Here is a 25,283-nt window from a genome sequence, read left to right on the forward strand (position 1 = left end):
CTCTAGGCGTGTGGGCTTCAGTAGTTGTGGCTCACAGGCTCTAGAGTACAGGCTCAGTAGTTGTGGTGCATGGGCTTAGTTGCTCCGTGGCATGTGGGATCTTCCTGGACCAGGGCTCAAACCCGTGTCCCCTGCATTGGCAGGCGGATTCTTAACCACTGCGCCACCAGGGAAGCCCCAATGATATATTTTAAATGGACTCCTAGAAGGTTTGGATTGGACCTTAGAACTTAATTTGACCAATCCCTCCTGTTACAGATGAAAAAATTGAGGCCCAGAGAGGTTAAAGTTTTTTCCCCAAATCACACAGGTAGTAATAAATGTAGGGCTGGGATTCAAGTCTAGATTTTAAAATTTCAGATGGTATTGGTTCAAAACTCACCCCACGTGCAGTGAGATAAGCTTCTTTAGCAGTCTCTCTGGCATAAAAGGGAAGTGTTAATGTTTCCTCGTCCTCTAGCTCCGAGATCCTGTTTATTTGGAATTAGCTTGGTGGAAGGATCAACTTGCCTGCTCACAGCTGCTGTCCCTTCTCAAGCCACATTGAAGAGGAACCACAACCCCCTCTCCTTGACCTCCCCTCACATGCTGCACACACGGCAGCTACATACGTACAGCAGACTTTATATGAAACTTGAGGAAACAGAGGTTTGTGTCACCATGTTGCTCGTTTCCCCTTCTTTTTAGAGCACGCTTCTGTAGGATTCATCCCAGAAATTCCCCCATTTCAAAGCACAGAGTAACATAGCTCATCAATTCCCTTTCACTCAGGACTACGTTTTGCTGCAACAGAGACCTGTAAAACAATGCCTTAAATAAGGTTTGCAATTTTTCTCTCATGTAAGTCTGGAGGTAGGCATTCTAGGGCTGGTAAGGTAGTGCCACAATCTCATCAATGTCCTAACCTCCTCTCATCTTTCCATTTTGCCATCCTTAGCACAAGCCTACTGTCCTCAAGCAAGATCACCTCAGAACTGCAAAATGACTGCTGCAGCACAAGTCATTACATCCAAGTTTCAGGTAAAGGAAGAGGAAAGGCCAATAAGGGGCCTGCCAACAGAGTCAGTGCCCTTTTCAGGGAGCATTCCCAGAAGTCTCATACTATAGTTATTCTTTCATTCAATTGGCCAGAAGTTACTCTCATGGGCACTCTTCTCTGGAGGGAAGCCTGGGAAATCTAATTTTTCAGTTGGCACATTGCTACCTCCAACAAAATCAGGGCCCTGTGTAAGTAAGAAGAGAAGAATAAATTTTGGGTAGGCAACCAGAATGTCTGCCACAACCCCCAACTCAGGTCTGGACCTATCTTTGCATCCCAATGACTCATTATTCTATTAAACCTAAGAGGCCATCACAGGGCTGAAGGGAGGGAGCTGGAGTAAAAGAAATGGCTGAATCTTTCATCTGCTGTCTTCACTGACAGTCTCTGAAAGTGGATGGCAACAAAGAGATTTATTTGCCCACTGATACGAAATCTACCACCCTCCTTAGAAGGCAGAAGCGGTTACAGTTGCCTTTTATTTTCCTATTGCTACACCCAAGGATTGTTGTGAGAATGCAAAGACAGATATGAGACAGCATGTTATAAACTATAAAACACTATTCAGCAACAGAAATGATCGTTTATCATTATTATAAGTGTTGTCACGTCTTCTAAAGCCGTGCGCTCAGCTGAAGAAAAGGATTTTCTGAGAGAGAGCAAGAGAGCCAAAGAGAAAAGGAGAGAAAGAGTGAGGGGGAGGGGTAAGGGAGAAGGGAAATGGGGAGAGAGAAGAGTGGAGGCCCCTTTTCTATCAAAGGCAGAACAAAAATATATTGACATAATTGAATCCTATGTCTGACCCAAACACATATACAACTACCTGGGAGACAGCATCAAAGTTCTTTGCTCAGGGCTCTCTGATTATTTAAAAAATATCTCCCTCATTTTTAAGCAATATATGTATATTGAAGACTATTTGAACCATATGAAAAGGCACAAGGAAGTTTTTCTTAAAAACCTGCTTTATTGATAAATAATTGACATAAACTGTGCACATTTCAAGTGTGTAATTTTATGTATTTTGACATAAGTATACACCCATGAATCCATCACTACCCTCAACATAATGAACACATCCGTCACCCCCAAAAGTTTCCTATGCTCCCTCTCTCCTGCCCCTTCCTGGTCAACCCCCTTCCTGCCAGGAATCAACTCCTCTGCTTTCTGCCACTCTAGATTCCTTTGCATTTTCTTGAATTTTATACAAATGGAATATAAAATTCCATAAAAACATGTACAATGTATGTACTCTTTTTTGTTTAGCTTCATTCACTTGGCATAATAATATGAAAACAAAAAAAACAAAAAAATGCCAACAAACCTCACAACTTACAGAGACGTATAATTAATGACATAACACAGATCCACCAGGATTCAGAACAATTAGCCATATTCGCTTCAGCTCTCCTCATTTTTTTAATGTGATTTATACAAGAAAAAAATTGTAACAATTTGCATAATTCTATGAATAATTATAAAACAAACCCCTGTGGGCAACAAGTGAACGCTGTAAGCACCCTGTTATCTTCTGTGTCCCCTCCCTGACACCCATGTCTTCCCCCCCAATTCTAGGTCATCACTATCCCCACTTTTGGGAGACTCACTTTCTTGCTTGCCTTTCTGGTTTTATGACCTAGGTATCCGTCCCAGTAATGGTAGAGTTGAGCCACCTGTTTGTGAATTTTATATGAATGAAATATACTGTTTGTCTTCTTCTGTGACTTGTATTTTTTACCGTTATGTTTGGGAGATTAGCCATGTTGTGTCATGTGGCTGTGGTTTGTTCATTTTAATGGCTGTATTCAATTTTATGAATATACTGCAGCGTGGCATGGCCCACACTAGAAAGAAACCTTTTAAATGTGATCATCACTGTTTGGCCTGTGTTCGCACCCAAGCCTTGTACCCAACAGACAGTCGTCATAGGATAGAAACAAGTGAAACACCCCAACTCCTGCTGCTAGTCCCCTGACCACCACCCTGTGTCCATAGAAAGTTAATCCATTAATATTCACATATGCAAATCATAAATATTTACAACAATATCTTCTGTCCTGACATAGTATTCTTTCTGAAGAAGCAAAGCACAAAGCAGCTTCTAAAAAAAAAATCATGAACTTTATGTAATTTCATTAGTCAGCCCAGGCTAATAAAAAAGTACCACAGACTGGGTGGCTTAAACAACAGAAGTGTATTTTTTCTCATAGATCTGGAGGTTGGAAGTCCAGGATCAAGGAGTCAGTAGGTTTGGTTTCCACTGAAGCCTCTCTCTGGCTTACAAAGGGCTGCCTTCTCCCTGTTTCCTCATGTTTCTGTCTCCTCTGCCTTCTCACTGTATTCCCTCTTTCCTTCTGTTTCCTAATCTCCTCTTTAAAGACCCCAGTCAGATTAGATTAGGACCCATCCCAATGGCCACAGTTTACCTGTTTCAAGGCCCTGTTTCCAAATATGGTCATGGTCTGAGGTACTAGGGGTTAGGACTTCAAAACATGAATTTCAGCCCATAGCAGTTGCATTGATCTTAATACAGCCCATAGCAGTTGCACTGATCTTAATACACCTAGTTATATTCTCCATGGGAGAAAGAAAAACAAGGATGAGGTCAGACACTCTCCTTCTACAGCCTGCTCTTCCCTTTTCACTCTTTTCCTCAGGCCTTCAATCCAGAACGTCCTAGCTCACTGCTCCTAAACGATGCTCTCACTATAAATTGCATAGAAACATAAGACATCAAAACCTAGTTTTACGTTTCTTTGTGTATAAGAAATAGTAAGAGTCACTGAAGTCGGTGCTTGCAGTCTGAGACTTTTCTAAAAAGAGTTCAGTGCATTATTCAAGTTGAAAAAATAATAATTTGGACCTTAGCCTGTCTCCAGCAGATGGACGACGCTGCCCGTCCCCTGCCCTTTCTTAAGAAGTTCCCTTTATTCTGTGATACCCTAAAGTGTCTGCTGGCATGGTGGTTTACAAGCACCTTCTCACGTGGTGAATAATTAGGTCCTAATCACCACCCAGTGAAGTAGAGAAATAATTTGAATCCCTGTTGTACAGATGAGATAACTGGAGCATAAAGAATGTGGGATTTTCAAGGTCACACAGCAAGAAAGGCACAAAGCCAGCTTCCATTTCTCAGTCTAGGTAATATGAATTCCACAGTTCCATGTTGCCTTCTCTCCCCAAAGTGGCGGTCCATCCACCAAGTTTTTGTTTCAATTGAGGTGCAGTGGTGCTAGTCATTGGGAGGGGGAACAACTGAAAACACTATGATGACTCAGGGCAGTCAGTAAGAAAATGGACTTTCTCGGTGAGGCAGAGATGGGGAAGTAGTCATCTCTTTCTTCTGATAGCAGGGCGTACGTTTTGTTTTTCAATCGGCATGCTCACTGGATCCTTCTTATTACCCTTTGCCTTTCATGCTGTTAAAGCTTACCCACAAGCATTTTTTTCATTCCATCTGTATTTAGTAGTTGTTGTTCTACTACAAAGAAGACTTTCCTCTCTTCTCCATCTATTTGTGTACTCATTTATTAACTTATATCACTATAGTCTCACGGTTTCTTATTTTATTCAGTGAGTTTTTGTTTTATTCCACGGGTTTCGATGACCAGACTGTGCTTGTTCAGTGGGAACCCCTTCATTCTGGCTCCTGGGTCCTCTTGACATGTTCCCATAAGTCCATGAGCCTATCCTTACTTGGCACAAAAAGGTGTTCCACATTCTCATATTTTCACTGCCCCAGCCTTAAACTCACTGTATTTTGAGAACTGGTGGATACCACCCAGTGTTAAAAGTAGAAGTCTTGAACCACTGTAGGAGCCAGAGGAGACAGTGATTTCTCCTCAAATTATGACCCTTCTTGACCTTCAGATGAAAGGATTAAGAGGATGATTGCCCCCACGTGCTTGTAATTCATCCCAAGGATAAACAAATCTACTGTCTTAAGTTTCTCATGATTTCCATTTCATGGAAGAGAATTTCAAACTAAGCCTCAGAGACACTAGGCGGGAAATGGGAATTCAAATCTGTGGGATAGGGTAACGGGAGATCAATACGGAACGGACTGCCGCCCTTACTAACAGTGACCCTGACCCACACAAGCCTGTGTGTGGGAGGAGCTTGGGCTCCTCCCAAGGAGCCTGCAGAGCCGGCGGCGAGCAGGAAGCCTCAGAGTACAGAGGACCATGTCACTCTTAACTCCCAGATGGTGAGAGGTAAGCCTCTGTCCTGGGGACACCGGAGTGGGCGGGGTGTCCTTTCTACACTCACAGGTGCAGCCAGAGCTGACTCTAAGATAAGACAGGTTTGATCATGGCTCGTTTTCCTTTCCATTAAAAATAATTTCAATTAGGAAAGACTTTAAGTTTACAGAAAGTTACAGATAAAAATGTCATAAGCACCAATGTACCCATCACCAGACGGAGGAAATGTTAACATTAGCCTTAGATCCTTTTAGAAAGAAAATAAAGCTACAGATAAAATTGAAACCCAATTGCCCTCCCTCTCTCTCCAGAGATAACTCTCAAGTTAGTACGCAGCTTCTCGGTGCTCAATATTACTTTGTTTTCACGTGGGTAAACACCAATATATAGTATTGCCTTGTGTACTTAAAACATTTCATAAGCAGTATTGTTACCCACGCTATGCAGCCAAGGCTCCAGGCGCGGAAACTGTTTTCTTTTTTTCAATCATACAGGTTAGTTGTTTTTTTATCAACAGGAAGCCACGAAGGCCAGAAACAAAACCAGACTGAACCAGCTAGGTCCAAGATGGCGGGCAAAGTAGGCTAAAGGTCACTGCTTTCCTTGCCTTGATTTATCTCTGCGTTTCCATACCAACCCCTGAAAGCTGAAAGATACTTACCCTGATTTATCTCTGTGTTTGTTTCAAAAGTACCTGGTGTTTGGCAGAGATGCTTCGCGGGCTGTACTTTGAGAGATACACAGTGGTCAACCATCCCAAACCAGCTCTGACGACCACGGGAACACGCCTGCGCAGATGAAACCAGGGGGCTGTCCCAGCATTACCTTCGCTTCATTACCTTGCTAACGTCTCCGCCCAAAGCGGGGATTTGTGCTCTGCTAGGCACAATTTGTTCCACGTGCAAAGGAGCGTGGCAGACTGCGCATGACCTGGCTGCCCCTGGAAATCTCCACCCCTTTCCTAGAGCCCTGATGACCTTCTCCCTCCTAACCCTAAAATTCCCTTACTCCCCTCTTTGGGGAGAAGGTGCTTCTAGAGTTTGAGCTTCCCTTCTCCATTCTCTGGCCTTTGGGTAAAAGCCTGTTTTGCTTGCACCAAACTCAATTTCATTATTGGGAGCTCGAAACTGAGTGGGAAAGAACTCCCTGTCTGATAGGGGTTGGGGGAAGGGAGAGCTTAGGTTTAGCTAGGGCACCAAGAGTGGGGGGTCTCACGTCTAATTCAGTAACATTACCATACTGCTTGTATCCGTTTTCAACTGGCTTTTTTTTTTTTTCGGTACGTGGGCTTCTCACTGTTGTGGCCTCTCCCGTTGCGGAGCACAGGCTCCACACACGCAGGCTCAGCGGCCATGGCTCACGGGCCTAGCCGCTCCGTGGCATGTGGGATCTTCCCGGACCGGGACACGAACCCGTGTCCCCTGTATCGGCGGGCGGACTCTCAACCACTGCGCCACCAGGGAAGTCCTCAACTGGCTTTTGATTTTCACCTAACAGTGAGATTTATTGATATTAATAATGTAGATCTAGTTCATTCATTTTATCTGATAGTATTTTGTTGTATGACATTTTTATAATGATATATGATATTACTCTTAATAGTCCTAATGCTTTGTATATTGGATTTTCTTTGAAGATAATAAACTCACCTGGAATAATGACAGTTTTGTTTCTTACTTTCTATTCCTAAATCTTATTTCTATTTTTAGTATAATGTTGGCTAGGAGTTCAAGTGGGGATTATTTTCTTGTTCTTCTTCTGGTTTAAAAGAGATTTTAAGGTTTGCATTTTTAGGTATGATGCTTGTGGTAGGTTTTTGGTAGTTACCTTTTTACCAGGTTAAGGAACCTACCTCCTAGTACTATTTTGCCCAAGGTGTTTTTTCCCAAAGTCCATTCATGACTGACTTCATTATGTTTCTTTTTCTGAACCTATTGACATGATTATATAATTTTCTCCTTCTAATTTCCCAGTTTAGTAAATTACATCAGTAGATTTCCTAATGTTAAAGTATTCTATATTTTTAAGGAAAAGATAAGATAGAGGACCGTCCTCTATTTGATCATGATGTATTTCTTTTTATACATTGCTCAATTAAGTTTGCTATCCAGCTGTCTATCTATGTATGTATTTAAAAAATTCTTGTATTTGGGTACATGTTTGAAGTGGGGGGCCTGTATATATTTCCCCCCTGTCTGGTTTGTTATCTAGACTATATTGGCTTCATAAAATAAGTTGAGGAGTTTCATCTTTATTTACTGTCTGGAAGAATTTATATATAATTGGAATTATCTGTTATATGAAAGTTTAGAGGATCCACCTGGAGAGCCATCTGTAACCTATAATTTCTTTGTGGGAAAATTGAAAATCTATTAATTCAAGTTCTTATTTTGTTATAAAAACAATTGGGTTTTCCATTTCTTCTCAAGTTAGTAATGGCAAATATGGTACTTTACATTGGGGCAGACAAACTATGGCCTGTGAGCCAAATGCAGCAGCTTTTTGTTTTTGTAAATAAAGTTTGATTGGAACACAGCCATGCAATTCATTTATATATTGTCTATGGCTGATTAGGCTGTGCTCCCCTAATCAATCCCCAGTACCTATCCTCTATCTCCTTGAATCTCAGAGCTTTTCTATTCTCAGTATAGATGAAGAGTTTAAGAGTTAAATTTTCAACTCACTTCATCCAACCATTTACTCATCCATCCATCCTTCCATTCAGTGACTAATTACTGGATGTCTACATTCTCAACATTATTCTAAAGCACTGGGGATATAGCAATGAACAAACAATTCCATGCCCTCATGAGGCTTACATTCAAAGATGGAGACTCAGACAATAGACAAATAAGATAGTACATATACAATATGCCTGGTGTATTTGGGAGAAAAGTAGAAAGTCTTTGGCTACCGTTTCCATTTCTGTAACATTCTTTGGTCTATTCAAGTTCTTTTTGTATCAATATTGCATTTTCTATATTTTACAATTTAACAGTTTCATGTAGGTTTTCAAATTTATTACTGTGGAGGGTTTCATTCTTCTATTTTCAACTTTTTGTACCATTGTCTTTTGTAGATAACATATTGTTGGATTTTATTTTTTTAAAGCCCAGTCTGACTCTTTTTCTCTTCTAATTGGGACAGTTAGCCCATTTATATTTATTTTATATATTTAAACTTAGTTGCCATCTTTTTTCATATTTTCCATTTATATGTCTTATTTCTTTTTATTCTTACTTATCACTGGGTGTATTGAATTTTCTTCTGCTGGTTTAAAAGTTATACTCTAGACAGATACACCAGAAACACATCTACGCGTGGAACAACTCCTACGGAGCGCCTACTGAACGCTGGCAGAAGACCTCAGACCTCCCAAAAGGCAAGGAACCCCCCACGTGCCAGGTTAGGGCAAAAGAAAAAAATAAACAGAGACAAAAGGATAAGGACGGGTCCTGCACCAGCGGGAGAGAGCTGTGAAGGACGAAAAGTGTCCACACACTAGGAAGCCCCTTCGCGGGCGGAGACTTCGGGTGGCAGAGTGGGGGAGCTTCGGAGGCGGAGACTGCGGGGGGCGGAGACTGCGGGTGGCGGAGTGGGGGAGCTTGGGAGCCGCGGAGGAGAGCACAGCAACAGGGGTGCGGAGGGCAAAGCGGAGAGATTCCAGCGCAGAGGATCGGGCGACCGGCACTCACCAGCCTGAGAGGCTTGTCTGCTCGCCAGCCGGGGCGGGCGGGGCTGGGAGCTGAGGCTCCGGCTTCTGTCGGAGCACAGGGAGAGGACTGGGGTTGGCGGCGTGAACACAGCCTGCAGGGCGTTAGTGCACCGCGGCTAGCCGGGAGGGAGTCCGGGCAAAAGTCTGGACCTGCCGAAGAGGCAAGAGACTTTTTCTTCCCTCTTTGTTTCCTGGTGCACGAGGAGAGGGGATTAAGAACGCTGCTTAAGAGAGCTCCAGAGACGGGCGCGAGCCTCGGCTAAAAGTGCGGAGCCCAGAGACAGACATGAGACGCTAAGGCCGCTGCTGCCGCCACCAAGAAGCCTGTGTGCGAACACAGGTCACTATCCACACCCCCTTCCGGGGAGCCTGTGCAGCCCGCCACTGGCAGGGTCCCGGGATCCAGGGACAACTCCCCCGGGAGAACGCACGGTGCGCCTCAGGCTAGCAATGTCATGCCGGCCTCTGCCGCCGCAGGCCCGCCCCACACTCCGTGACCCTCCCTACCCCCCCCGCCTGAGTGAGCCAGAGCCTCCGAATCAGCGGCTCCTTTAACCCCGTCCTGTCTGAGCAAAGAACAGACGCCCTCCGGCGACCTACACGCACAGGCGGGGCCAAATCCAAAGCTGAGCCCCTGGGAGCTGTGAGAACAAAGAAGAGAAAGGGAAATCTCTCCCAGCAGCCTCAGAAGCAGCGGATTAAAGCTCCACAATCAACTTGATGTACCCTGCATCTGTGGAATACATAAATAGACAACGAATCATCCCAAATTAAGGAGCCCTGTGGATGAAAGGCTCTTGGTGCTGCAGCCAGGAGTCAGTGCTGTGCCTCTGAGGTGGGAGAGCCAACTTCAGGACACAGGTCCACAAGAGGCCTCCAAGCTGCACATAATATCAAACAGCGAAAATCTCCCAGAGATCTCCATCTCAACGCCAGCACCCAGCTTCACTCAACGACCAGCAAGCTACAGTGCTGGACATCCTATGCCAAACAACTAGCAAGACAGGAACACAACCCCACCCATTAGCAGAGAGGCTGCCCAAAATCATAATAAGTCTAAAGACACCCCAAAACACACCACCAGACGTGGACCTAGCCACCAGAAAGATAAGATCCAGCCTCATCCACCAGAACACAGGCACTAATACCCTCTACCAGGAAGCCTACACAACCCACTGAACCAACCTTAGCCACAGACACAAAAAAACAACAGGAACTACGAACCTTCAGCCTGCAAAAAAGAGACCCCAAACACAGTAAGATAAGCAAAATGAAAAGACAGAAAAACACGCAGCAGATGAAGGAGCAAGATAAAAACCCACCAGACCTAACAAATGAAGAGGAAATAGGCAGTCTACCTGAAAAAGAATTCAGAATAATGATAGTAAAGATGATCCAAAATCTTGGAAATAGAATAGACAAAATGCAAGAATCAGTTAACAAGGACCTAGAAGAACTAAAGATGAAACAAACAATGATGAACAACACAATAAATGAAATTAAAAATACTCTAGATGGGATCAATAGCAGAATAACTGAGGCAGAAGAACGGATAAGTGACCTGGAAGATAAAATAGTGGAAATAACTACTGCAGAGCAGAATAAAGAAAAAAGAATGAAAAGAACTGAGGACAGTCTCAGAGACCTCTGGGACAACATTAAACGCACCAACATTCGAATTATAGGGGTTCCAGAAGAAGAAGAGAAAAAGAAAGGGACTGAGAAAATATTTGAAGAGATTATAGTTGAAAACTTCCCTAATATGGGAAAGGAAATAGTTAATCAAGTCCAGGAAGCACAGAGAGTCCCATACAGGATAAATCCAAGGAGAAATACGCCAAGACACATATTAATCAAACTGTCAAAAATTAAATACAAAGAAAAAATATTAAAAGCAGCAAGGGACAAACAACAAATAACACACAAGGGAATCCCCATAAGGTGAACAGCTGATCTTCCAGCAGAAACTCTGCAAGTCAGAAGGGAGTGGCAGGACATATTGAAAGTGTTGAAGGAGAAAAACCTACAACCAAGATTACTCTACCCAGCAAGGATCTCATTCAGATTTGATGGAGAAATTAAAACCTTTACAGACAAGCAAAATCTGAGAGAGTTCAGCACCACCAAACCAGCTCTACAACAACTGCTAAAGGATCTTCTCTAGGCAAGAAACACAAAAGAAGGAAAAGACCTACAATAACGATCCCAAAACAATTAAGAAAATGGGAATGGGAACACACATATCGATAATTACCTTAAATGTAAATGGACTAAATGCTCCCACCAAAAGACACAGATTGGCTGAATGGATATAAAAACAAGACGCATATATTTGCTGTCTACAAGAGACCCACTTCAGACCTAGAGACACATACAGACTGAAAGTAAGGGGATGGAAAAGGTATTTCATGCAAATGGAAACCAAAAGAAAGCTGGAGTAGCAATTCTCATATCAGACAAAATAGACTTTAAAACAAAGACTATTAGAAGAGACAAAGAAGGACACTACATAATGATCAAGGGATCGATCCAAGAAGAAGATATAACAATTGTAAATATTTATGCACCCAACATAGGAGCACCTCAATACATAAGGCAAACACTGACAGCCATAAAAGGGGAAATTGACAGTAACACATTCATAGTAGGGGACTTTAACACCCCACTTTCACCAATGGACAGATCATACAAAATGAAAGTAAATAAGGAAACACAAGCTTTAAATGATACATTAAACGAGATGGAGTTAATTGATATTTATAGGACATTCCATCCAAAAGCAACAGAATACACATTTTTCTCAAGTTCTCATGGAACATTCTCCAGGATAGATCATATCTTGGGTCACAAATCAAGCCTTGGTAAATTTAAGAAAATTGAAATTGTATCAAGTATCTTTTCCGACCACAACGCTATGAGACTAGATATCAATTACAGGAAAAGATCTGTAAAAAATACAAACACGTGGAGGCTAAACAATACACTACTTAATAACGAAGTGATCACTGAAGAAATCAAAGAGGAAATCAAAAAATACCTAGAAACAAATGACAATGGAGACACGACGACTCAGAATCTATGGGATGCAGCAAAAGCAGTTCTAAGAGGGACGTTTATAGCAATACAATCCTACCTTAAGAAACAGGAAACATCTCGAATAAACAACCTAACCTTGCACCTAAAGCAATTAGAGAAAGAAGAACAAAAAAACCCCAAAGTTAGCAGAAGGAAAGAAATCATAAAAATCAGATCAGAAATAAATGAAAAAGAAATGAAGGAAATGATAGCAAAGATCAATAAAACTAAAAGCTGGTTCTTTGAAAGGATAAACAAAATTGATAAACCATTAGCCAGACTCATCAAGAAAAAAAGGGAGAAGACTCAAATCAATAGAATAAGAAATGAAAAAGGAGAAGTAACAACTGACACTGCAGAAATACAAAAGATCATGAGAGATTACTACAAGCAACTCTATGCCAATAAAATGGACAACCTGGAAGAAATGGACAAATTCTTAGAAAGGCACAACCTGCCAAGACTGAATCAGGAAGAACTAGAAAATGTGAACAGACCAATCACAAGCACTGAAATTGAAACTGTGATTAAAAATCTTCCAACAAACAAAAGCCCAGGACCAGATGGCTTCACAGGCGAATTCTATCAAACATTTAGAGAAGAGCTATCACCTATCCTTCTCAAACTCTTCCAAAATATAGCAGAGGGAGGAACACTCCCCAACTCATTCTATGAGGCCACCATCACCCTGATACCAAAACCAGACAAGGATGTCACAAAGAAAGAAAACTACAGGCCAATATCACTGATGAACATAGATGCAAAAATCCTCAACAAAATACTAGCAAACAGAATCCAACAGCACATTAAACGGATCATACACCATGATCAAGTGGGGTTTATTCCAGGAATGCAAGGATTCTTCAATATACGCAAATCAATCAACGTGATACACCATACTAACAAACTGAAGGAGAAAAACCATATGATTATCTCAACAGATGCAGAGAAAGCTTTTGAAAAAATTCAACACCCATTTATGATAAAAACCCTGCAGAAAGTAGGCATAGAGGGAACTTTCCTCAACATAATGAAGGCCATATATGACAAACCCGCAGCCAACATCGTCCTCAATGGTGAAAAAACTGAAAGCATTTCCACTAAGATCAGGAACAAGACAAGGTTGCCCACTCTCACCACTCTTATTCAACATAGTTTTGGAAGTTTTAGCCACAGCAATCAGAGAAGGAAAGGAAATAAAAGGAATCCAAATTGGAAAAGAAGAAGTAAAGCTGTCACTCTTTGCAGATGACATGATACTATAAATAGAGAATCCTAAAGATGCTACTAGAAAACTACTAGAGCTAATCAATGAATTGGGTAAAGTAGCAGGATACAAAATTAATGCACAGAAATCTCTGGCATTCCTATACACTAAGGATGAAAAATCTGAAAGTGAAATCAAGAAAACACTCCCATTTACCATTGCAACAAAAAGAATAAAATTCCTAGGAATAAACCTACCTAAGGAGACAAAAGACCTGTATGCAGAAAATGATAAGACACTGATGAAAGAAATTAAAGATGATACAAATAGATGGAGAGATATACCATGTCCTTGGATTGGAAGAATCAACATTGTGAAAATGACTCTACTACCCAAAGCAATCTACAGATTCAATGCAATCCCTATCAAACTACCACTGGCATTTTTCACAGAACTAGAACAAAAAAATTCACAACTTGTATGGAAACACAAAAGACCCTGAATAGCCTAAGCAATCTTGAGAACGAAAAACGGAGCTGGAGGAATCAGGCTTCCTGACTTCAGACTATACTACAAAGCTACAGTAATCAAGACAGTATGGTACTGGCACAAAAACAGAAATATAGATCAATGGAACAGGATAGAAAGCCCAGAGATAAACCCACGCACATATGGTCACCTTATCTTTGACAAAGGAGGCAGGAATGTACAGTGGAGAAAGGACAGCCTCTTCAATAAGTGGTGCTGGGAAAACTGGACACCTACATGTAAAAGTATGAGATTAGATCAGTCCCTAACACCATACACAAAAATAAGCTCAAAATGGATTAAAGACCTAAATGTAAGGCCAGAAACTATCAAACTCTTAGAGGAAAACATAGGCAGGACACTCTGACATAAATCACAGCAAGGTCCTTTTTGAGCCACCTCCTAGAGAAATGGAAATAAAAACAAAAGTAAACAAATGGGAACTAATGAAACTTAAAAGCTTTTGCGCAGCAAAGGAAACCATAAACAAGACCAAAAGACAACCCTCAGAATGGGAGAAAATATTTGCAAGTGAAGCAACTGACAAAGGATTAATCTCCAAAATTTACAAGCAGCTCATGCAGCTTAATAACAAAAAAACAAACAACCCAATCCAAAAATGGGCAGAAGACCTAAATAGACATTTCTCCAAAGAAGATATACAGAGTGCCAACAAACACATGAAAGAATGCTCAACATCACTAATCATTAGAGAAATGCAAATCAAAACTACAATGAGATATCATCTCACACCAGTCAGAATGGCCATCATCAAAAAATCTAGAAACAATAAATGCTGGAGAGGGTGTGGAGAAAAGGGAACCCTCTTACACTGTTGGTGGGAATGTAAATTGATACAGCCACTGTGGAGAACAGTATGGAGGTTCCTTAAAAAACTACAAATAGAACTACCATATGACCCAGCAATCCCACTACTGGGCATATACCCTGAGAAAACCATAATTCAAAAAGAGTCATGTACCAAAATGTTCATTGCAGCTCTATTTACAATAGCCCAGAGATGGAAACAACTTAAGTGTCCATCATCGGATGAATGGATAAAGAAGATGTGGCACATATATACAATGGAATATTATTCAGCCATAAAAAGAAACGAAATTGAGCTATTTGTAATGAGGTGGATAGATCTAGAGTCTGTCATACAGAGTGAAGTAAGTCAGAAAGAGAGAGACAAATACCGTATGCTAACACATATATATGGAATTTAAGGAAAAAAAATGTCATGAAAAACCTAGGGGTGAAACAGGAATAAAGACACAGACTTACTAGAGAATGGACTTGAGGCTATGGGGAGGGGGAAGGGTAAAAAAATAAAAAATAAAAAAAAATAAAAGTTATACTTTATTTTGTGCATCTGATGATTGCTTTAAACTTAAGACTAATATATATTTAAAAACTTTCCCCTATTAATCTGTTAAACTTGTCAGTATTTATGTCTTTCCCCTAAAAAGACAAATACTCTAGTCTGCTCTCATATCCTTCAGTTTCTTCCCCACCCCCTTCCTATGCCATCATTATATGAAAATGATTTTGTTTCCTTTTTCAATCATGCTAGATTTTTTTTATTACCTTCCTAGATTTATGTGTCTAAAATTTTGAGTACTTTTTCCAAAATTATTTTCAATGTGTGGTAACCCTTTTGGTACCTTGTATGCCTGAGAATGTTTTTTACTACCCTTCATATGTTAATGCCAATTTTTGGATATAAAGTTCTACCTTCCAGATTATTTTCTTTCAATTAAAAAAAATTACTTTCATCTTGTATCCAACACTTCTTCTGCAAAGACTAATGCTTCTCTGTAGATAGTCTACTCTTTCTCTAGGTATTTCTCTGCTTTGTCTAGGTAGGTATTCTCTACCCTTGGAAGTCTTTTCAAATTTTACCTTTGTCTTTGGGACAATTAAAAAGAATATTACTACAATCTAAGTATGGGTTTTCATTCTCTGTCTACTTTCAATGTGACATCCTTCATCTTTCCTTGATTCTAGAAAATTAATGTCCATTTATTTGTTCAAATATTTTCACCTTTCTGTTTTTGTTTTCCTCGCTCGTTAGAACTCCTATTTGGATGTTGAAAATTTTACATCTAATCTCTTTATTTCTTAGAATTTTTTTCTTTTGTGTTTCTTTAAAAAAAATTTTTTTTTCTGTTGACATCTGGAAGAATTCCTCATTTTAATCTTTCAGTTCACTAATATATTCTTCAGCTAAATCTGTCCTATCATTTATCTGCATCTGTCTGATCTAATGTGAATATTTCCACTTGGTTTTAAAATAATTTGTTGTCCTTGTCTCATTATCCAAATATTTATTATGTTTATTTTAAATTTTTGGTCTATTCTTCTGTTTCATATAGTCCACAGTGTTCTATTTGCCATTTTTATTGTAATTTTGTTTTGTAGTCTTTTTTTCAGATGTCTATTTTTTTTCCCCAGTGAACTCATGCTACTCTGGTAATGTCTATTGGGGGATTTCCAACAAAGAGTTCTAGTCTCTATCTGTCCCTGTGAATATAAAGTGTGGGTAGTGGATAGTGTAACCACAGGTCCACTATTGATCACTCCTGATTGCTAACTCCTCATAAGGCAACCCTTTGGTTCAGGGTTTCAACTTTAAACCTTTCAGGACAAGATGCAACATAGTATCTTGGATTGGATCTTGGAAAAGAATAAGGACAATAATGGAAAAAGCCTGGCAAAATCTGAATGTAGTTTTGTTAATAGTGATGTACCCATGTTAATTGTACTGCAGTTATGCAAGACATTAACATGAGTAGAAACTGGGTGAAGGGAGTACAGGAAACTTTTCTGCAAATCTAACATTATTCCAAAATAAAAAGTTTTTATAAATATTTTTGATAAGTGAGCTGGACACTCATGATATGTGTAATTATCTATAGGTGTATTTCACTTTAAATGAAACATTTAAAAAATGTAACACACACACGTGCACACACACACACACACACACTCATACCCCTTAAAAACCCTTTCAGTCGAAGCACCAGTGGGAAGACAAAACCACCCTTGGTTGTAATCCTCCGGCTTTGAGGTTCTGAAAGGGGAGGGTTGGAAGAGTGAAAGCTCAAGGCAAGCTGGTCCATCTTCACTTGAAGTTGCCCCACAGTTCACTGATGCTCTTCTTATTTTTAAAAGTTCTATTCGGGCTTCCCTCGTGGCGCAGTGGTTGAAAGTCCGCCTGCCGATGCAGGGGACGCGGGTTCATGCCCCGGTCTGGGAAGATCCCACATGCCGCAGAGCAGCTAGGCCCGTGAGCCATGGCCGCTCGGCCTGCACGTCCGGAGCCTGTGCTCCGCAACGGGAGAGGCCACAACAGTGAGAGGCCCGCGTACCGCAAAAAAAAAAAAAAAAAAAAAAAAAAAAAAAGTTCTATTTTCTCAAGTTCACTAACCTTTTTTTCTGCACTGTCTAATCCACTGTTAATCCAATTTTAAAATACTGTATTTTAAAATCTCAGACATAGTTTTCATCTCTAGAAGTCTTATTTGGGTCTTTTGAATATTCTCCATGTCTACTTAACTTTTTGAATGTTGGGAGTACAGTTCTAATACCTGCTAAGGTCCTTCTCTGCTGATTCTAACATCTGTGTTACTTCTGAGTTGGTTTTCATTGGTTGGCCTCACTATGGGTCACATTTCCCTGATTTTTTGCATGTCTGGTAATCTCTGATTGGATATCAGACATTGTGAATTTTACCTTGTTGGAGTTGGATATGTTGTATCCCTATATATCTCCAGTTTTGACCTTGGATATAGTTAAGTATTGGAAACATTGTGATTCTCTCAGGTCTAACTTTTACAATTCGCTAGGTGGGTCTAGAGCAGCACAGTTTGTGACTAGTCACTCCTCACTGCTGAGGCAAGACCCTCCTGAGCACTTCACCCCATGTGCCGTGAATTATGAGCTTTTTTAGTCTGACTGGTGGCTGTAGGCACTGTTCCCAGTCCTGTGTGAGCACCAGGCCTTTTTTCTTCCAGTCCTTTCAGGTGGTTCTTTCCTCCACTTCAGGTAGTTTCTTCACATGATGTGTCGTTGATGCATGCACGGAGGGTTCTATGCAGATTTCTGAGGTCCTCTCACTGTGCGTTCTCTCCTCTCTGGTGCTCTGTATTACGAACTCTGGTTGCTTTGGTCCCCTGGACTCTCAGCTCCATCTCCTCGACTCAGGGAGTCTGCAGGCTCTGCCTCAATTCCCCCTCAGGTGCCACAGCCAGAGAACTGTCATAGGCAGTACATTGGGACAGTTTGCTTCTGGTCTCTCAGGCATGGTTGTCTTCTGTTTTGTGACTTCTATGTCTTGAAAATCACTGTTTTATGTACTGTCTTCCTTCCTTCCTTCCTTTCTTTCTTCTTTCCTTCCTTTCTCTCTTTCTTTCTTTTCTCTCTCTCTCTCTCTCCCTCTCCCTCCCCCTCCCTCCCTCCCTCCCTCTCTCTCTCTCTCTCTCTCTCTCCCCCTTTCTCTCTCTCCCTCCCTCCATCTCTTTCTCGCCCTCTTCTCTCTTTCTTTCTTGTTTCGTAAAAGAGGGTAAATTGGTCCCTGTTACTCCATCTTGGCTGGAAGCAGAAGTCCCACATTCTTTTTTTGTTCCCTCATTTAAACAGTGTGTTTAGGGAGGTTTCTGTGGTGAGAGCAAAGAGGGGCCAGGACAGCTATCCCAGTTTCAAAGCTCAGTGGCTCCCTCTGCCATTGTTACCACAAAGAACTCAAAATGTGGCCTCTCTGTGTAGCCACTTAGTCTCTCAGAGCTAAGCTTTCTGCCCGCAGACAGTGTTTCCTAGAGCTTCACAGGCCTTACTCTCCAAGGTGGACAGGGCGCAGGTTTTTTAAAATAGAGAAAACAAAAGATTGTGTTGAAGGGGACACCGTTTGTGAAATGGCAGGGCCGAGGGAGATGCCAGTGCAGATGCAGAGGTGAGGTGGAGGCAGAGTCCAAGGCCGACGAGATGAAGATGCCAACCTGGGGCCAAACGCAAGGCCACATGACAGCCATGTCTAAGGAAAAGTCCATTCATTCACATACTCCATGTCTGGGCAGGGGCAGGCACAGAGTAGAGGAGGCAGTCATGTATAAGAAAAGGCCCACATGTGTCTATGCAGGATGTTGAGCAATGGAGAAGAACTTGGTGTTTGCAACACTTACATTCTTTTGCAGGGCTCCCAGGAAGGGCACTGTGGAGAGGCTGCCTGCTTAGGAACTACATTCCCAGTCCCCTTTGTAGGTGGACATGCGGCTTAGAGGCAGGCCACAGAAGGTGCCACTGATGTTCACCTCCCACGCAGGCTAATCCACATGCTTCTCCCCTTCCAGCTGGTTGGAATGGAGACCCCTGGAGACAGTAGGTGACAATGGCAGAGCCTGCAATATCTCGGGACTAGCCCACCAAACTAGGGCATGAACAATTTTTGCTATCATGATGGTGAAACTGCAATGTTATGCTAAGAACATTTTCAGTAATGAAGTGACTTGATCATTTGGTAAATTGACCTTTGACAATCCAATTTCCAGCAAATTCTTCCTTGAGGGTATATATATATATATGAATAACTTTGGCTTGCTTCCTTTAGAAAGACCAAGTGGTGTTTTGAGTAGAATAACACACCAGTTTTAGCTAAGAGCTGATTTTACTCATAGATTTGCATATTTTATAGTTTTTTTTACCCTGTGGTTAGATGAGGAAGGACTTGCCTCCATTCTTGTCCTTCCATTCACAGTATGCCAAGCCCCCTCTCATGCTCCCCCTACTATTACAAGGAAGACAACTTAAGAGGAAGAAACCAAGGGAACTAGAGAGAGGGAGAGAGAGATGGCAATCACAGAGGAAATTCACTCAGTGTTGTCAAACCTAGACTAACGTAGATGAGAGAGACTCAAGGGGAAAAGAACATTTTGCCCCATCCGTGTGTGTGTGTGTGTGTGTGTGTGTGTGTGTGTGTGTGTGTGTGTGCGCGCGCGCACACACATACTTGATTGTTGAATTACTAAAACATGTCCAGTAATGTCCTGTCCTTCTTAATGTTAGAGGCATAACAATGGACTTATAGGTCTAACTCCTTTATTTTATAGATGGACAAGCTGAGACCCATATAGACACAGGGCTGCTCAAGGTCACTGTTCATAAGTTGCAGATTTGGGCTTTCCCAAATTCACTTGATTCAGACTTCACAGAGGCCCCCTCCCACTCCTCATGCCCAAATGCACATTCGAGCTATGGAACTTGCCTCTCTGTGAGCTGGTGAAAACCACAGGGCGAGCCTGCAGGGAGATAAGCTCCCCATCATCACTAGGCTGCCACCCAAACAGACTGCACAGTGCAGGGAGAATGACATGGCAGAGAGAAGCTTCCCACACAGGGCCCCCCACCAGTGCCCCCCTCCGTTGCATTTTTCAGGGGAATCCCTCCTGTCTTCAGCTGGTGGCCCCAGGAGGCAAAGGTCTTGAGTCACTCTGGCCGCAGCACTGGGCTGGTGACCACAGAGGGTGACCACAGGTCTGGGGAGCTGAGGCTGTCTGGAAAGCAGTTTCTCTTTTAATGTCTCTCTAGAGGCGGTCCTGTCTGCCCTTCCCAGCCTCCTCCCAGGCTGACTGCTCTCAGCCACGCTGTGACCCTATCTTCCCTGGAGCCCATGTCAGTGGCATGCAAATGTTCCAGGACATTCAGGAACCTCTCCAGCCCACTGAGGCTACCTCTGTGTGTCTCACATGTCCGGGGCCTTTCGCTATTTCCAGAGAACACCAGTTGCTTTCGTACGTCTGTGCTTTAGTACAAGATGTTTCTTCTGTCTAGACTTCTCTCTCCAACCCGGACTGCTTAGAACACTCCCTCCTCATTCTTTTATTTTTTACAATTATTTATCTTTAAAAGTTGGGTAAAATATACATAACATAAAGTTTAATATTTTAACCTTTTTTTTTTTTCAGTGACGGTTCAGTGGCATTAAGAACATTCACGTGGTTGTGCAACCATCACCACCATCTGTCTCCAGAACTGAAACTCTGCATCACTTAATAATTCCCCATTCCTTCCCCCAGCCCCTGGCAACCACTGTTGTACTTTCTGTCTCTATGAATTTGACTACTTTAGGTAACTCATAGGGGTGGAATCATACAGTGTTTGTCCTTTGTGACTGACATTGCACCTAGCATAATGTCTTCAAGATTCATCCATGCTATTGCATGTGTCAGAATTTCCTTCTTTTTTAAGGCTGAATAGTATTCCATTGTATGTATACATCACATTTTGTTTATCCATTCATCTGTTGATGGACACTGGGTTGATTCCATCTTTTGGCTATTGAGACATAATTTGTGGCCTAACATATGGTCTGTCCTGGACAATATCCCACGTGTACTCAAGAAGAATGTATATGCTGCTGTTGTTGGGCAGAGCGTTCTGAGTTATGTCTGTTAGATCTAGTTGGTTTATTCAGTTGTCCCAGTCCTCTAGTTCCTTACTTGTCTTCTGTCTGGTTATTCTATCCATTCTATCGAGAGTGGGGCATTGAAGTCTCCAACTTTTATTGTAGAATTGTCTATTTCTCCCTTCAATTCTTTGTCAGTTTTTGCCTCATACACCTTGATGGTCTGTTACTGGGTGTGTAAATGTTCCTCCTCATGCTTAAGCCTCTATCCAGACACTCCCTCCTCGGGTGCCCTCACCCCTGCCTCCCTCTATCCTGGGCAGGGTCACTCTCCTCTGTGCTCTCACCATAACTTGGATACACCTCTGTGTCCCACATTCTGCTATCCTGAGTAACTTACATGTTTCTCGTCCCATTTAGTTTGTCTTGGAGGTCACAGAGTTTTGTCTTCTTTATGTTTGCATCTTCAGAATCTGGCACAGTAGGTGCCCAGTGAATGTTTGTTGAACAGACATTTGTCATTGAATGCAATTGTTGCGTCATCCATGTTCTTCCTGGGATAAAAATAACTGTAGTCAGAAATTCTCAACACACCATTGCTTTTGGTATCAGTAACGTATAGCCTCCAAGGTGCTTGTTCTTCTCCCTCGTTTGATCCGCACCCCAACCCTATAAGGGAGGTAGGGCGGGGTTTACAGCTCCACTCTACGGGTAAGGAAACTGAGACTCAGAGGCTCAGGCTGAGCGTCTTGCTAGAGGTCGAGATGGCAAGAGGCAGAGCTAGGACTTGAGCCCAGGTTAGTCTGGCTTCTGACCAGGACTCCTTTCTCTGCCCACTGCCCTGGTGGGCTTGGCTCTTTGTGGCTGCCCTGGATGGGATCACAGCCTGTGTGTGTGGAGGCCGAGCCTCTTTTCTCTTGGGGAATTTGAAGTTTGCCTTTGGATGTGTTACGAGGAGTTCTGAGCGTCTCTGAGATACACCTCATGAGATTATTTTAGAGATAGTGAATGCTGAGTATCTTGCTTGCTGAGGCACAGCGGGGAGCTGAGGCTCCAGTCTGGGCTTCCCTGACTCCAGGTTTGATGTGCTTGCCATTTGACCTAATGTACCCTGGGCAGTCTTAGGATAGTCAAGAAGCTTTTTCATGTTTTGAGCTAAAATAGGTCCAGTGTGTCCACCCTCCCACTCTGGCCTCTGGAGCCCTTCAGAGTGAATCTGCTCTCTCTGCTCCTAACACCCTTCCAGGGATGTGCATGTGTTTCCCTGAGTTTTTTTTCCTCAGGCTGTACAGCACCAGTGCCTTCAAGTTCCTCCACTGCTTTTCTAGAGACCTCCCTCTCCGGGCCACCTCCCTCCCTCCAGTTTGTCTATTGGCTGGGTCTGAGTCACAGGGAGAGCACACCCATAACAGGGCATCACTGGGCTGGCAGGGAGACTGCAGAGGCTCTAACTGCAGCTTCCTCAAATGGACAGGCAGCTGGCTGTCAGGCAGAGAGCGGGGGTGTGGGGAGGAGAGGCAAAGAGAGCCCTGGTGTGTGTGATGGAACAAAAATAGAGGGGCTGGGGTTACTGTGGGCCAAGCTTCTTCCCAGCACATGTTTGCAGGGAGACTCTGGTTCAGGTGAGCCCACCAGGTCCTGTGCTGGTTGTAGGGTGAGCCCCCCCGGGGGGGGGAGCGCTGGATGCTCCCAGGCTGTTCTGCTTCAGTGGTCGGAGCAGGGTTCGGAATGATGTTTAGCAGAGTCCGTATTGTGGTCCTTGAGACCTCGGGCAACTGGAATTCTGTTTATAGCTCCCTTTCTTTCTGTTCCCGGGGTGCTCTAGAGATGTCTGGTTTTACTGGTCCATTGACTGGATGTGACAGTGAGGGGATAACAAGGACAAGGGATGACTAGAGGGGGTCCAGTGAAGGCCTCCTGGTTAATTTTCAAGTAAATGATGGTAATAATTACACTTACCTTATAGGATTGCTGAACATATTAAAAAAGGCAATGCATATATATGCTTTGTGCAATCCCAGCTCTGTACAGGGCAACTACCTTAGTACTCACCCCGTGAGGGCACCTGGTGGCTCTTAGCAATGTTTCCCTCATGACCCTTTGGGGGCCAGAGTGACATCTGTCACCTCCACGCTCTGAAAGCATTTGTGGGCTGAGAACTGGACTGAACAGCAGGGCTGGATTTTAGCCCTGGCTGTAAGTTGCTGTGTGACCCAGGGAAAACTCCTTCCCCTCTCTGGGCCTCTGTTTTCTTTCCTGTTCCATGAAGGACTTGGGCTAGAAGATCTTTGAGGTCCTTTGGCCTACAGAAGCTGGGGGATCTGGGCCATGGGCCAGGGTGCTACTTTCTGATGCTCTGGACTCTTTCTTTAGGGAAAGGAACCTCTCTCCGCTCTACCTTTTGCCGAGCTGGTCTGCTGGTTTCCTAGACCGGTTCAGCAATGCTGGACATGGGTCTGGAATGGGGGTTCTGAGGTCAAGACGGTTTCCCTTGCATGAGGGCAGGCGCCAGGACCAGTGCCTCCTTGCTGCATTGCCTGACAACACCCCCAGGAAAGGGGTGCTGCCTGGATTGCTTTCAGTGACCTTGCCCCACCTGCCCCAGACAGCCCAAGCCATGTCCTCAAGTCACAGGGAGAGTTTAGCATGTCTTGCTGTGACACATGGCCAGAAGGCAGTAAAACCCAAACCCTCCTGGTGGGCAGGTGATCTTCATAGAGCTAGCCAGGCCTGACTCAGAGCCTCAGCCTGCCACCCTCCAACCAGCTGTTCCCTGGGCCACCATACAGAAATCACGCCATGGGGGATGGCATCGGGCTGCAGGAAAGCGTGTCCCTGGCTCGGGGGCCAAGGAGAGGAATGCAATATCAGCCTGGCACCAACTGGTCCGAAAGAACAGCTGACTCTCTGTAGGGAAAGCTGAGATGAAGTCCCAAGTTCAGGACTGGCCGGTAGCCCCAGGACAGGGATGGCTGATAGTCTGAGCAACTGCTGAGGAGAGAGCTGGACCAGACCCTCTGAGGCCACGCTCCTAACTCCACCCTCCACCTGACGGTGCATGACCTTCACTTGATTCCTGCCCCCTTCTTCGGACCTCGGCTTCCCCATCTGGGCTGAATATGAAGGTCTTAAGAGAACAAATTTTGTGGTGTCTTTACTTAAAATTTGGGGACCCTGTTCCTCCAGCCTTTAGCAGAAATGCTACTACGAAGGGTGAGTGTCTGACATGTCATTTTGTGCTGCCTGGGACGTTCTCCCTCTTCACCCAGACTCCCCTTTCCTTACCACGTCCTAATCTGAGCTGGTACACATTCTCCTGTTTTCTAGAAGGAATACTACCTTAATTCTGGATTATACGGAATGACAATCTAGACATTTCAGCGTCTAGTTGAAGATGGGCTAACCAAGGAGGTTTTATTTCTAGTTCCAGCTCTCCCTGTGAGGTCTTGAGCAATTCTCTTCCCTGTCTGGGCCTCAGTTTCCTTCTTTGTAGTGGGAGGTGTTTGAGGCAGGTGATCCCAAGACTTCTTTCCAGTTTTGCCTCAGGGTCTCTAATTTCCCCTTGGAAATTTAACCTTTTTTTTCTCTGTTTGTCTCAAATGACTGAGACAGTCAACAGGGATTAAATGACTGAGAAGCAAAACAACTTGGCTATAAACCGTCTCAGAAGGACAAGGAGACCTCTCACCCTAATGTGGAGGGCAGTTAGAGAAATGCAGCCCCACTCCCGCTGGTAAAAAGAGATGGGGTGCTTACTGTTCATATCTCACCCACGGTGGAGGGTTTGCAAGTGATCACACACAGACACATCAGGGGAGGGAGGAGGTGCTGGGTCAGCAGGGGAGCCTGGAGCATGTTTGTCCCTGAAGGAAAGTCAGGCAGAGAAGTATGCTTGGCACCAGGCCTTGCTGGGATTATCTTCATCACAGAGCCATAATTTGTTTTTCCACAGCTCTCAGGATTGTATAAGGGGATTCCAGAAGCTTCACGTGAGCAGTGAGTACCCAGTATCCTGGGGCTGCCTGCCAGTAAGACGACCTCTCTCAGTGTCTGCTGCCACCACCTGCTGATTGGGAGCTGGCCGCTGCCTGGGGCCCTCGTGAGAGACTCGTCCG

The 25,283-nt window shown here is 43.3% G+C and overlaps 1 long non-coding RNA gene across 1 annotated transcript in view; it reads right to left on the reverse strand.

Moving 5' to 3' along the window:
* Positions 1-21,707, reverse strand: part of LOC141278994 (uncharacterized) — a 56,468-nt gene extending 34,761 nt beyond the window's left edge. The window contains exon 1 of the long non-coding RNA XR_012332606.1: positions 21,569-21,707. This is a non-coding gene — a long non-coding RNA (uncharacterized lncRNA). The remainder of the gene's footprint in view (positions 1-21,568) is intronic.
* Between the last annotated feature and the right edge of the window lie 3,576 nt (positions 21,708-25,283).

The sequence above is a fragment of the Tursiops truncatus genome, chromosome 6, assembly GCF_011762595.2.
Source record: "Tursiops truncatus isolate mTurTru1 chromosome 6, mTurTru1.mat.Y, whole genome shotgun sequence".
In the NCBI taxonomy this organism is placed as follows: Eukaryota; Metazoa; Chordata; class Mammalia; order Artiodactyla; family Delphinidae; genus Tursiops; species Tursiops truncatus.